Source organism: Cajanus cajan, chromosome 3 (assembly GCF_000230855.2).
Source record: "Cajanus cajan strain Asha chromosome 3, NIPB_CcT2T_4, whole genome shotgun sequence".
Lineage (NCBI taxonomy): Eukaryota > Viridiplantae > Streptophyta > Magnoliopsida > Fabales > Fabaceae > Cajanus > Cajanus cajan.
In genome coordinates, this window is record NC_138519.1 from 32,871,340 (window position 1) to 32,881,584 (window position 10,245).

Sequence of the window (10,245 nt, forward strand, 5' to 3'; positions counted from 1 at the left end):
CTTCTTAAATCCTTCCTTTTACTGCTTTCTGTGTGCATACTTAAACTGTCATCATGTAGATAGTTAATTTATAATCGCTTATAATAAATAGGGGTAATTTAGTAATTTTATATTGTTATTTTAGAATATAATCTGTCATAGGGAACCCGAAAGGGGCGCTGTGGGGTGCTAACACCTTCCCCACGCGTAACCGACTCCCTTACCCAACTCTGGTTGTAATGGCCAAAGTTGATTTATAAAATCAATTGCCTTATCCCTTTTTCCAATGTTTTGAGTAAAACATTGGTGGCGACTCCACGAACCCTCCTTTTACGAAAACCACTAATCCATGGAGGGTCCCGCTTGGGATTAATATGGATTAGTGAGACTTTTAATAAAATTGTTCGTTTGACGAGGTCTCAGTTTGAGAATAAGTCATTCTAGCAATCCACATTCTTAAACAAATAAACGAGTCCAACCATCCTTCGCGAAAGCCGAAAGCCCGTTTCGGGCCGGTGGCGACACGGCCAAGGGGGCATCTAGGGTTCTTTCCCTAGGTCAACCTTTCCAAGCTAGAGCATTCGAGTGAGTATTGTGTATTTTGCTTTCCTAGCTCTAGGGTTTCAGGTCTTATACTTTTTTCACCATGGGTCTCATGGGCCTCATGAATGTGGAGATTTTTATGACGGCTTTATTTGGGAATATTTGGTCATTTAAAGATATGATTTTATCCTTGATATCGGATCAGTATCTACGTGGGAAGGTCAGATCGGATTCTGACTGAGCCAACGCACTTACGCAAAAGGGTAAGATTGGATTCTGACCGAGTTCATCCATGTAGAGGGGTTAGATCAGATTCTGACCGAGTGCACTCATGTAGCGAGGTCAGATCGAATTCTGACCGAGACAGTACACTTGCTTTCCAGCCCCTATGCCTTATAGCCATGATATCAGATCAATGCCTATGTTAGAAGGTTATATCGGATTCTATCCGAGATGTTACACTTGCCTTCCAGCCCCAAGCCTATAAGGTGTAAGGGCTTAGCTAGCCATGATATCAGATCAATGCCTACATGAGAAGATCAGATCAGATTCTGACCAAGACGGTACACTTGTCTTCCAGCCCCAAGCCTATAAGGCGTAGGGGCTCAGCTAGCCATGATATCGGATCAATCCTACGTGGGAAGGTTAGATCGAATTCTGACTGAGACGGTACGCCTCCCTTCAAGCCCTGACTTTACGTTGTATTGAAGCAAGACTATTATTATTCTATTAAGCGTATTACTAGATTTTTATTCACTGATCATCCTTATGCATTATGTGGGAGAGAATAACCGAGACATTTGTTGATATCATGAATAATGGAGAAACTAAACTAAGTTAAAAAATTTCGTTTTTGGTATACCATGTCATCCAAATTCCAATTTGGAGAAAATAAACTAAGTTAACAAATTTCATTTTGGTATACCATGTCATCCAAATTCCGATTTGGAGAAAATAAACTAATTTAACAAATATCGTTTTGGTACACCATGTCATCCAAATTCCGACTTGAAGAAAATAAACTAAGTTAAAAACTCCGTTTTTGGTATACCAAGTCATCAAAATTCCAATTGGGAGAAAATAAACTAAGTTAAAAATTTTTGTTTTGGTATACCATGTCATCCAAATTCCGATTTGGAGAAAATAAACTAAGTTAAAAATTTCGTTTTGGTATACCATGTCATCCAAATTCTGACTAGAAGAAAATAAAATAAGTTAAAAACTCTGTTTTTGGTATACCATGTCATCCAAATTTCGATTGGAAGAAAATAATCTAAGTTAAAAAATTTGTTTTGGTATATCATGTCATCCAAAATGCCGACCTCACGATTAATGAAGAAATAAACCAAGTTAAAAACTCTGTTCTTGGTGTATAAAACCATGTCTCCAAAATGCTGACCTTATGATTAATGAAGAAATAAAACCAAGTTAAAAACTCCGTTCTTGGTGTATATATAAAACCATGTCTCCAAAATGCCGACCTCAACATTAATGAAGAAATAAAACCAAGTTAAAAACATTGTTCTTGGTGTATAAAACCCAGTCTCCAAAATGACAATCTCATAATTAATGAAGAAATAAAACCAAGTTAAAAACACTGTTCTTGGTGTATAAAACCCAGTCTCCAAAATGCCGACCTCACGATTAATGAAGAAATAAAACCAAGTTAAAAACTCTGTTCTTGGTGTATAAAACCATGTCTCCAAAATTCGGACCTCAAGATTAATGAAGAAATAAAACCAAGTTAAAAACTTTGTTTTTGGTGTATAAAACCAAGTCACCAAAATGCCGACCTCATGATGTATGAAGAAATTCCGAGTTTGTCTTCAAGTTATTTATACTCGCCTAGTCCGAGTTTAACCGATCAATCACGAGTTTATCTTCGAGTTATTTATACTCGCCCAGTCGAAGTTTAACCGATCAATCACGAGTTTGTCTTCGAGTTATTTATACTCGCCCAGTCAGAGTTTAACCGATCAATCACGAGTTTGTCTTCGAGTTATTTATACTCGCCCAGTCGGAATTTAACCGATAAATCACGAGTTCTTCTTTGAGTTATTTATTCTCTCCCATTTGGAGTTTAACTGATCAATCACGAGTTTGTCTTTGAGTTATTTATACTCGCTTAGTCGGAGTTTAACCGATCAATCACGAGTTTGTCTTTAAGTCATTTATACTCGCCTAGTCAGAGTTTAACCGATCAATCACGAGTTTGTCTTCGAGTTATTTATACTCGCCCAGTCAGAGTTTAACCGATCAATCATGAGTTTATCTTCGAGTTATTTATACTTGCCCAATCGGAGTTTACCCGATCAATCACGAGTTTGTCTTCGAGTTATTTATACTCGCCCAATCAGAATTTAACCGATCAATCATGAGTTTGTCTTCGAGTTATTTATACTCACGCAGTCAGAATTTAACCGATCAATCATTAGTTCTTCGAGTTATTTATACTGGCCCAGTCGGAGTTTAACCAATCAATCACGATTCTGTCTTCAAGTTATTTATACTCGCCCAGTCAGAGTTTAACCGATCAATCATGAGTTTGTCTTCGAGTTATTTATACTCGCCCAGTCAGAGTTTAACCGATCAATCACGAGTTTGTCTTTGAGTTATTTATACTCGCCTAGTCGGAGTTTAACCGATCAATCATGTGTTTGTCTTTGAGTTATTTATACTCGCCCAATTGGAATTTAACCGATCAATCACGAGTTCTTTGAGTTATTTATACTCTTCCAGTCGAAGTTTATCCAATTATTCATGAGTTTTTCAAGTTATTTATACTCGTCCAGTTGGAGTTTAACCGATCCATCACGAGTTTGCCTGCGAGTCAGAATCAGTTTGAAAATAATTTTTATTATTTGATGGTACCTCATTAAAAACCTTTTCAGCAAAAAGTCCTTTCACAATTTTGTAGGGATAAAAATACTGATTTAGGAAAAGAGTGCACCTAGTACAAGTACAACACAACCAAAGCAACCAATTAACTATAATAAAAAAGTAAACTTGTAATATTCCACGTCCTCGGTATCTTTCCGGCATTGAGTGTTTTCAATCGGTAAGCTCCTTTGCCAATCACCTCATCAATTCTATAAGGACCGACCCACTTGGGTGATAACGCGTTCTTCAGCTGAGTTAGTTGAGCGCGCTTCAAAACAAGATCTCCTTCTACGAAATCTCGCGGGATGGCTTCAGATTCGATTGCCTCTGAAAACGGTTTAAAGTCCTCTGGGACTTCCATCATACTATCTTCTTCCGTTGTCTTGAGATTGACCGTGATTGTAGCTTGCATCTCATCCACTCATCTCCGAATTTCTTTGTTCTCCCGTCTAATGGCTTCCTCCCTCTCCCTAGCTCGAGCATTTTCTTCTCTTAAGCCATTGATTAATGCCATCATCTCCTCCATGGTAGGTGTTGCGTGTCTTGATTTGGTGCACCGCCTCACGCCATTTTTCTTAACCTCTATTCTCTTTCACGTGGTTGTGGGTCCTTGAAGTTTTTGTACATCTTAGGGCATAGGAAAAGTTTTACCGTAGCCCCACGGTGGGCGCCAAAATGTTCCGGCTAAGGGGGCGTCTAGGGTTATTTTCCTAGGTCAACCTTTCCAAGCCAGAGCATTCGAGTGAGTAATGTGTAATCTGCTTTCCTAGCTCTAGGGTTTCAGGTCTTATACTTTCTTCACCATCGGCCTCATGGGCCTCATGAATGCGGAGATTTTTATGATAACTTTATCTGGGAATATTTGGTCATTTAAAGATATGACACTACAAGAAAAATGTAAATTTCCGACGGAACATTTCCGACGGATATGTATGACACTACAAGAAAAATGTAAATTTCCGACGGAACATTTCCGACGGATATGGATCCATCGGAAATTTCTGACGGATTTATATTTCCGTCGGAAATTTCCGACAGAATTTTCTGTCAGAAATTTTCCGTCAGAAATTTCTGACGGAAATATAAATCCTAGAAATTTCCGACGGAAAATTTCGTCGGAAATTTCCGACGGAAAAATAAATCCGTCAGAAATTTCTGCCGGAAAATTTCCGACGGAATTATTCCGTCGGAAATTTATTTTTAATTTATTTTTAATTTATTTTTTTAATTTCTTATTTTTAATTTATTATTTTTAATTTCTTATATATATTTGTAGTATTAAAAATTTTATATATCTTTTAAAGGTATAAATATATATTATAATTATTTATTACAAGTTTTTTATATCTACGATTAGTATTAAAGATGAAAATAAATTAGGTTATACTATATTTTATTATAATTTACTTGGTTTAAACCTAACTTTCTTTAAAAATATATATTTTAAGTGTGACTTATTTATCTATCATAGATAATTTTTAAATATTTGGGTAGAACTACAATTATATAGACTTTTATTTTATAATAATTTAACACTATTAAAAATATAAAAATCTATATGTTAAATTTATAAAAATAAAGTTTAATTTATTTATGATATAAATCTGTTTTTAATATCTAATATATATTTTTAGATGATAATTTATTTTAAAATATATCTTATAATAACAATTCTAAATAGAATATAAATCTTATGATTTTTCTTATTTTGATTTTTTTAATCAATGTATACAATTTTACAATTTTGATTTTTTCAATCAACGTATACAATAAATAAAAAACACAAAAGAAAAACATGCATGCTACAAATTTTATTTTATCAAAAAATTATTTGTTTTAATATATTACATTATATATGTGAATATTAAGACATATATATATATATATATACATATATATTATAATTAAACTTTTTTTAAAAATTAATTCATTATTAAGAAATTTTTTTTATCACATGAGAATTAATTTCCTTCAAAAATTTGACAGATATCAAATAAATAAACATTTTTTCTGAATCTATATATTTATTTTATTAGAATATAATTTTTATTTTTTAAAATATATTATTTTTTTAGATAAAAAATTATGTATATGTCAAATAGTAGTGAGGGCAAGTGCCTCACTATTCCAAACGTGCAGCTGTCGCTGTATATATATGTATGTGTGTATATATATATATATATATATATAATATAAGGGGTTATAATTATATCGGTGTAACTTTTACTAAGTATTATGCCGCTCTATAACTTTATATTAAATGTGAATTTTGTAAATCCAACCGTTAAATTGAAAGTTCATATCACTTTATACGTGTATATCAAGTTTTGTTAAAATTGAACAACAACTGGAAGATAATCCAAGTGTTCATATTTTAGTGTATTTTGAAATGAATATATTACATCAATTTTGTTTTATAAAAATGAAGTATCAAATCATCTTGGATTAATATAAAGTTTTGTATATATAATCTATAAGAGATATGAACTTTCAATCTAACAGTTGGATTTACCAAATTCACATTTAATATAAAGTTTTTGAGCGGTGTAATACATTGTAAAAGTCGCATTTAATATATATATATATATGAGGGGGGTTATAATTACAATGGTATAAATTTTACTAAGTGTTACACCGCTCAATAACTTTATATTAAATGTGAATTTTGTAAATTCAACCGTTAAATTGAAAATATTTTACTCTTAAATCATATATATATATACACACACACACACACACACACACACACACACACACACATATATATATATATATATATATATATATATATATATATATATATATATATATATACATGAGGGGAGCTATAATTACAATGGTATTAATTTTACTAAGTGTTACACCGCTCAATAACTTTATATTAAATGTGAATTTTGTAAATTTAACCGTTCAATTGAAAATCTTTTACTCTTAAATCATATATACAAAATGTTATATTAATCGAAGATGATTTTTTATAAAATAAAATTAAATCTGTCGAAAAATTTATATTTTTGATGAGAAAATTTTTGTAAGAAAAGTTATATTATTGATAGAATATTTCAGACAAATTTATATTTGTCGAAAATGTAAGAACTGGTTTTAAATTTGATATGAAAATATTATGATATAATTAGATAAGATTTTAAGTTAGTATTTTATTAATGGTTGATAATTAAAAAATAAAACATGGATAAATACATTATTTGAATTTTATATGTTTGATTTAAGATAACTTACAAAATAACTCTTGGTAAAGTTATTCCGCTCAATAACTCATGGTGTGTTGAATTTCATCGATCCAATTAATTGTTAAATTAAAAGTTATTAAATTTTACTAATAATTAATATAAAAAATTAATTAGTTTTGGAATAAATTATTTGCTAATTAACAATATAATTGAAATATTAATTATTTTAAATTATTTAACTAAAATCTTATTGACAATTTACTATATGATCTTAATATTTTTGTATAACTAATATCTGGTTTTAAATTTGATATGAAAATATTATATATAATTAGATAAGATTTTAAGTTAGTATTTTATTAATAGTTGATAATTAGAAAAAAAAAAGGATAAATACATTTTTTAAATTTTATATGTTTGATTTAATGTAAATAAATATATTAAATTAATTAATAATTTATTTAAAATATTAAAATTTAATTTATAAGTATGTAATAAATAAATATTTATAATTTTATAAATTATATTATCATTATAAATTATAAAATTAAATAATTTAAATTATAATTTTAAATAAAAGTAAGTAGATGTTAATTATAAAAGTAAGTACATATAAATAAAGAATAATTAAATATATTATTATTATTATTATTATTATTATTATTCATAATATAAAATTATTATATATTATTATTATAGTACAAATATGAGATTGTATATTTGAGGATGACTTAAATGAATTAATTTGTACAAGTTATACTGACAACATACATAGACATTTCGGTAGCTTACTCATCAGAACTTCACAGTTAAGCGTGCTTGACCTGGAGTAGTACTGGGATGGGTGACCTTCTGGGAAGTCTCCCAGAAATTGCACAAGTAAGAATAAAACACGCTAAACAGTGAAATATTGTGAAATAGAACCCTTGAGAAGCCAAATATGGGAGTTGTTACATTAATAAATTTATTAAAATTAAAAAAAAATTATAATTTCCAACGGATTTTTCCGTCGGAAAATTTGACAGCAATTTCCGACGGATTTTTCCGTCGGAAATTTTCGACGAAATTTTCCGACGGAATTTTCTGTCGGAAAATTCTGTCGGAAAAATTATTTCTGACGGATTTTTTTTCCGATGCCACTTTTTCCGACGGATTGAAATCCGTCAGAAATCCGTCGGAAAAAGCAAAATCCGTCGGAAATTTACCTATTTCCGTCAGAAATTTCCGTCGGAAATCAGCATTTTTCTTGTAGTGTGATTTTATCCTTGATATCGGATCACTATCTACGTGGGAAGGTCAGATTGGATTCTGACCGAGCCAATGTAACATCCCAAATTTTATTCAATGAAAAGAAATATTTTTTTTATGTATTTATTATGTGAATAAGTATTTTATTTATGTATTTTACTATTTACGTATACGTATTTTTACTATTTATGTATACGTATTTTACTATTTATGTATATGTATTTTTACTATTTACGTATACGTATGTATGAATAGTATTTCACTATGCAATTGCACAGTGAAGGCGGCTGCACGAGGGACGCGGGTTCAAATTTTATAATAAATTTGAATATAATAATGAATAGTGCATAGTAACTTATAATATTATTTTAATGAATAGTGCATAGTGCATAGTAATTTATAATATTATTTTAATGAATAGTGCATAGTGCATAGTAACTTCAAAAATTCTATAAATAGGGACTTAAGGTTTTGAAAATTTAGAATTCTAGAGAGAAGGAAATTCTGGAGAAATAGAGAGAGAAAGTAAGAGAGAGAGAAGGAGAAAGAAAAGAAGGTTCTGCTCTAGTGTCTTGTTTAAGGAGAAAGAGGAAGAGATTCTGCCCTATTTCCGATTCCTTTTAAGGAAAGATAGAGAGGAGGAGATTCTGCCCAAATTTCTGTAAACCCAGGTAAGGGGGGAGTGGGAAACCTCGCTTGGGGGTGTGGGAATAATTGTTAAATAGTTTGTTTGTTGGATTGGCTCCCGATCCCTTGCCTGTTGTTTATTTCTTTGAATATGTATTATTGATGTGTTTTGTTTTATATCTTATTTATTTACATATTAGAATCTGTTATTTGAATGGAAGGCTAAGCCTCCTAAGTATTTATAAATTTGTAATCTATTATTTAAATGGAAGGCTGAGCCTCCTTATTATCTTATATTACCTTTTAAGCTTCCTACTTTACTTAAAAGATCTTAATATATTATTATTGAAAAATATGATACCTAAGCAACCTCTGGACTGTTGGATTGTTGGACTGTTGGATTGTTGGACTGTTGGACTGTTGGACTGTTTGGACTGTTGGACTGTTTGGACTGTTGAACTATTGGACTATTAAATTGGATTATTGAAATAATTCTTAATTATGAAATATGAATATGATATGTGTAACATGCTAAAGGTTGAGTCTGTGAATGTATGACATGCATCATATGCACATATTACTCCAGGTGTGCCGCTGAGGCCGCATACCCACGACTAACAAGGTGTACCTTTGGGTCACCCACGATATGCTAACGAGGTGTATGAACACCAATGATAGGTGTACCTTAGGGTCACCGACAATTGTATAGGTGTGCCTTCGGGTCACCAGTGATGAATTCTGCAACTTCCGTATGGCGCCACATGCATACATTAGTGAGTCAAGTCAAGAAAATCATTATACATAAGCATATATGTGAGATTGATTATATATGTGAATTATATTGTGTGTGTGTGTGCTATTTAACTTTTATTTCTATATCTGCAACTGAGTGAGAAGTTTCTCACTCCCTTGTCATTTTTGTGTATATTTAAATTATGATGCAGATAATTAGCATGAGGCTGAGAATGTTGGTGGTGAAGCTTAGGCTTCTGTTTGGGTTTCGCTCTGATAGGATGTGACATCGGGATTAGCTAGACTTATTGTTAAATTATTATTATTTTTCTTTTGTAATTTTTATGTTATTTATGTTGAAAGTGTGTATTTTTGTCATATTATAATTTTACTAAAAGATTATAAGTTAATTCCTAACTAGGAGGCTCTGCCACCTTTACTGGGATTAATCTATAATCTTTATTTTATTATTTCTTGACAATTTGATACTTACAGTTGAAAATTATGAATGTGCATCTTTTACCCAATGATACTTGAGATAATTATTTTATATTAGACTAAGAAAGAATTTATATATAGATGGTTTATATCTATTGTATTTATGTTGGGGTAGAGGGTGTCACATTTAGTGGTATCAGAGCAAGTCGATTTTATCAACCGTGTGTGTTATGTGCTTATCATGACTCTGTTGTGTACTCTGACTATGTCTTGTTTGTTGTGTATTATGATGATGATGTTCGTCCTGTGTTGATATTGTTGAGTTTGAGATTGTTAAGTTAGTTTGTAATCAGAGGAATGATAATCATGATAGTGTTAGCCAACTCGAATTATTAGAACCTTGGATGGGAGGTGATATATTGAGTGTACTAAGAGTTTATGATTGGTGAAGTTTCTGACATCTATAGTTGTAGCAGGTTGAATCTAAAGGTGGTTGTCTCTTTGGTGAGAGATCGAAATGATGTTAATTCCCTTAAGTGTTATTATTGGTATGTTAATTATTTATGGTTTAGGTAGCATGTGAGTTGTTTTGATTGAGAAAAGTAAG

At 31.0% G+C, this 10,245-nt stretch overlaps 1 long non-coding RNA gene across 1 annotated transcript; it reads left to right on the plus strand.

The window, feature by feature from the left end:
• The first annotated feature begins 8,202 nt into the window (after positions 1 to 8,202).
• LOC145955737 (uncharacterized) lies at positions 8,203 to 9,727 on the plus strand. Its single transcript, XR_014432414.1, has 2 exons — positions 8,203 to 8,512; positions 9,413 to 9,727. It is a non-coding gene; the product is annotated as an uncharacterized LOC145955737 (long non-coding RNA).
• The last annotated feature ends 518 nt before the right edge of the window (positions 9,728 to 10,245 follow it).